The sequence below is a fragment of the Cebus imitator genome, unplaced genomic scaffold (genome assembly GCF_001604975.1).
Source record: "Cebus imitator isolate Cc_AM_T3 unplaced genomic scaffold, Cebus_imitator-1.0 Scaffold393, whole genome shotgun sequence".
NCBI lineage: Eukaryota > Metazoa > Chordata > Mammalia > Primates > Cebidae > Cebus > Cebus imitator.
This window is the reverse complement of record NW_016107708.1, coordinates 128621-133140: the sequence shown is the minus strand read 5'-3', so window position 1 is coordinate 133140 and position 4520 is coordinate 128621. Positions and strand designations below refer to the sequence as shown.

At 49.2% G+C, this 4520-nt stretch overlaps 1 protein-coding gene across 6 annotated transcripts in view; it reads right to left on the bottom strand.

Moving 5' to 3' along the window:
- WAPL (WAPL cohesin release factor) overlaps nucleotides 1-3391 on the bottom strand; it is a 99960-nt gene extending 96569 nt beyond the window's left edge. For 3 of the 6 annotated variants that reach the window (XM_017508518.2, XM_017508522.2, XM_017508519.2), the window contains exon 1: nucleotides 2960-3092. The gene's annotated coding sequence lies outside the window, so the exon portion shown is untranslated. Of the gene's footprint in view, nucleotides 1-2516; nucleotides 2540-2959 lie in introns of those variants that run through there. The other 3 variants (XM_017508520.2, XM_017508521.2, XM_037731353.1) reach the window with 2 other exon arrangements.
- Between the last annotated feature and the right edge of the window lie 1129 nt (nucleotides 3392-4520).

Below are 4520 nucleotides of genomic sequence, written 5' to 3'. Positions count from 1 at the left end.
GGGAGTGGTGGCACATGCTTGTGATCCCAGCTACTTGGGAGGATGAGGCAGGAGAATTACTTGAAGCTGGGAGATGGAGGTTGCAGCGAGGTGAGATCACACCAATAACAATAATAATATTAATATAATAACCCATATAGGGTAATTACCTCTAATATAAACTCTTAAGCACAGAATGTTAATTTTTTTCGGGATCTCAGAAATACCCAATAATTTATTAAATTCAGTATTTGAAATTTCATAGCACTAATTCATGAGAAAAAGGTCCCCAAAATGGTGCTTTTTCTCATGTTTTACAATCTGCAGCTTTTAACCCAATCTTGAAGATTATGCTCCTTGGTGCAATGTAATTTGGGCTGTGACTTAAAAAAATATTCCTTAGATGGTCACCTCTCTAAGGGAAAGAAACTATCCTTATCCTATCTGCCTTGTCCCGATAGTGCTGTGCTCATTTGCTGAGTTACATTTTCTGGAGCTGGTGAGCTCCAGCATATTACCCTGTTTCATACAGGAATAGAAACATATAACCTTTATTTTACTCTTGAATTTATAAATGACAAATCGATTCACCTGATTTATCTACTTCACAGGACAAAAAAAAAAAATCTTTAAGGCAGTAAATCAAGAGTCAAACATTTTTTAAAACAAGGTACTTGCATTGGTTCTGTGCCCATTAAAAAAAAAAAATTACAGTACTTTTTAAACATTATCAATCCTTATCAGTTTCCTACACTTTGACCTTTCTACAGTTCAAACATCAATACATCGAATATAACTTTAAAAACTGAACAAAAGCCTAATGGCTTGAAAAATCTTAATTTGAAACCTACAAGAATTGAAATATTTCAACTATACTTTTGAATATGTTTTGACCTATACTTATTTTCCCTTAATTTAAATTCCTACAACTTATAATGAGTCACTGTCTGAGTTTTATATAAAATCAGTAGTGATCCGTGCCCCGCCCCATCCCCCCTTCGTGAGAAGCCAATTTTAATTTGACAAAATAATTTAGTCATCATACATCTGTGTTAAAACAGTGTTCCTGAAGGAGATCTATTTCATTTTCTACTGCAGCTCTAACACTAGCAAGTCTTACCGTCTTTCTTGTTAAATACAGCCTAAAACACAACAGGATACTGGACAACTACCACAGAAAACAAAATAAAAGTCAATTCTCTTGATTCCTTTACGAATGTAGAGCTGGGTTGGGCACCGTGGCTCACGCCTGTAATCCCAGCACTTCGGGAGGCCAAGGTGGGCAGATCACGAGGTTAGGAGTTCGAGATCAGCCTCCTGACCAACATGGTGAAACCCCATCTCTTTAAAAAAAAAAGAAAAAAAAAAAAAAAAGTAAAGCTGAGATCCTGCAGGTCTGTAAGTGTACCTACATATACACCAAAGAAGCTAACTAGAATGTTTTGGATACACTTACATGATAATCATCTAAAAATACTGACCAAAGGCCAAACCAAAAACCTAGACTTGAGTTCCTTTATGCCAATATCAGAAAAACTCATTATAAAAATGGTTCTAGAACCACAAAGCATTCACTCCTGAAAGTTAAAATCTGCAAATGAATACACAACAGTAAGGACTTAATTATTTTATGTGATGAGAAATAATTTTGTGATGGCCCGGCACGGTGGTTCACCCCTGTAATCCCAGCACCAGTCTGGGAGGCCGAAGCGGAAGGATCACCTGAGGTCGGGAGTTCGAGACCAGCCTGAACAACATGGAGAAGCCCCATCTCTACTAAAAACACAAAATTAGCCGGGCGTGGTGGTGCATGCCTGCAATCCCAGCTACTCGGGAGGCTGAGGCAGGAGAATCGCTTGAACCTGGGAGGCGGAGGCTTGCGGTGAGCCCAGGTGGCGCCGCTGCACTCTACCCTGGGCAACAAGAGCGAAACTCTGTCTCAAAAAACAACAGAAATTTCGTGCTAAAAGACGACGTCTTTTACAAATACATACTGAAATACAGATGAAATAACATCAGCGATTTTCCAACATTAAGGAATGAGAAGTGTATAGATGAAATAAATTTAATAGTAGCTGCTGAATCCAAGAAATGGGTACAGAAGAGTTCATTACATAGTATCTCCTCCTGATTGCCTTTATGGTTTCCCACAATAAAATGTCTTTAAGTCATCAGACTGTTGCAATGGCATTATCTAAGCGTAAAACACTATAGATTCCAAAATAAGTGTGCAGACGTCTTTGAAGCAAAAATTTAAGTGCTTCAAGTACCAATCTTGCTCAACCTTTAAACTCCAAAAACTGTCCTAACTAAAAAGGAAAGAATGATTCACGACTAAGTCTTTTCGGTCGTTGGGCTTTTGCGCTAGCCCAAAATCAGGTCGAATTTTGAGGGAAGTCCGCTGTGATTAAAAAAAAAAAAAATTTACACTTCACTGCCTTCCGAATCTAGCAACCTCCCGGTCTCCAAAGGCTTCAGGGGCTTCCATTAAGGAAGGAAAGAAGACGGGACAAACCTTACCACCCAGAAATCCTCACCTGGCCAGTGCGCCACGGGTAGTGGGAGCGGCGGCCCCCTCTGGCTGGACACTCACGCAACTTTTCTCCTCCCCACCCGCGCCGCCCAGGAAAGGGAGGTCGCTTCCGACGCCCCGGAAGCCTCTGCCACCGAATCCCCAGGGCAGTCCAAGGCCCCAGTGGCAGCCAGGGGCGGATGAAACCTCGAGAAAGGACTCGGCGCTGAAATCAACACAGTTGACTGGGTTTAGGGAGCTAAGTCAATCAGCAGTAGCCAGAAAAAGAACTCCGAAACAGGAAAATAAAAGGGGAAAAAGAGAGTTCTTCAGGTCGTTCCCCTGCCCAACTTCCTCAGCGACCAGGTGGGCGAGGCAGTGAGACTTCCATCGCCCGCTTCCAGCCTCTGCCTCCCCCACCCTCCCGGCGCCCTCCCGGCCTAGGCAGCCGCCCGACACCTCACTTACCCTCGGCGCCTGGCGGGTGCTTTGGCCACGGGCCGCCTCCGCCTCTGCCTCTCCCGCTCCCTACGGCCCGCGGGCAGGCGCTGAATCCCCGCGCAGGAGAGCAGGACCGCCTGGTGAGAGACGAGAGAGGCGAGGGGCTCTGCTTTTGGTAAATAGGAAGCCCGGTGGGGGGGAGGAGCGGCGGCCCCGCAACTTCCCTCCCCGCCTCGAGTGCCGCCGGCCGGGCCCGGGCCTAGCTCTCGCTGGCCGCCGCCGCCGGAGCTGGTGCCGGAGCCCGCTACGTGCCCCCGCTGGGCCGCCGCCGCCTCCTGCGCCGCCGCTTCCGCCGGTGAATGGTCAGCGCTGGAGTTTGAACAGGGCCCTGAACCATCTCAACGCCATTTGCGCTCCCGGCCCCCACCTCCTTCCTCCAACAGCCGCTCGCTCCGTCACTCCGCTTCCCACAGTCCCCGCGCGGCCGCCTGACCCCGCAGCCAATCGCGCAGCCGTTTACTCAAACCGCCGCGCAGGCGCTGCGCCCCGCATGCTCCGGCGCCCGCCATTGGCCCGGCCGCGGGGCCCGACGGGAGTTGTAGTCCAGGTCCGCGAGGTTGCGGAGCCCAGGTTCCGGCGCGGGCGCGGGCGCGGGAGCGGGCGACAGGCCTGGCCCTCCCGGGCTCTGGAGCGCCGGCTAGCTCCTGGCCCTGCCAGGAGATGCAGGTGCCACGGGGATAGGCGGCCGGGCCGGGGACGCAGTGCAGGCAGCTGTATCAATCGCTTCCCCTCCGGGGACCTGCCGGTGTCTGGGGACCGCGGGTTGTGCAGCTGCGCCGGGCCTGCGGGGGCCGTCGTCCGGGAGCGGAGAGGCAGGGAGCGCGTGGTCCAGAGTCTCCCTCGATCTGGCCTGGCCGGTCCTGGCCTGGCGCAGGTGAGGACGGCGGGGACTGCGAGGCGCCGGACACCCGAGGCCGCGAGCGGTGTCGTCCCGCGCTTTTTCGCGCCCCTCCAGCCCCGCAGTCCTTCCTCCTACTCTTAACTCCGTATACCCCTCACCGATTAAAAGTGGCCCCGAGAATATTGGATGGTATTGAGCAATTATCATTAACCTTGCTGGGTGTGGTAACGGTAATGTGGTAATGGTTTTTTTTTTTTTTTTTTTTTACCTAATATGTTGACAGGTAGAGTGATCTGGTGTCAGAACTGTAAAATACGCCTATGGAAACTGGGGAAAGGAATAAGCTGGCAGGACGTTTTTCATATTGACGCTGCGTGATGCGAACACATGCGCTCATCATAGTCTCTCTACTTGTGTATCTGAAACTTTCCATAATAAAAAGTTTAAAAAAGTGAACTAGTGATTGCCTCTAGGGAGGACAGGGAGGTGGTGGATGACGGGAGGAAGGAGTATTAATTTTTCGCTGTACACCCTTTTGTGCTGTTTTAGGTTTTTCCTATTCAATGTGTTACCTAATTCAGAAAATTGGGAAGTTTTTTTTAAGGCTACCACGGGAAAACAGCGTTCTAAAGAGTAGCACAACCAGTTCCCGCTAAGAGAGGTGCATGATTCATCGGATTCGGACAG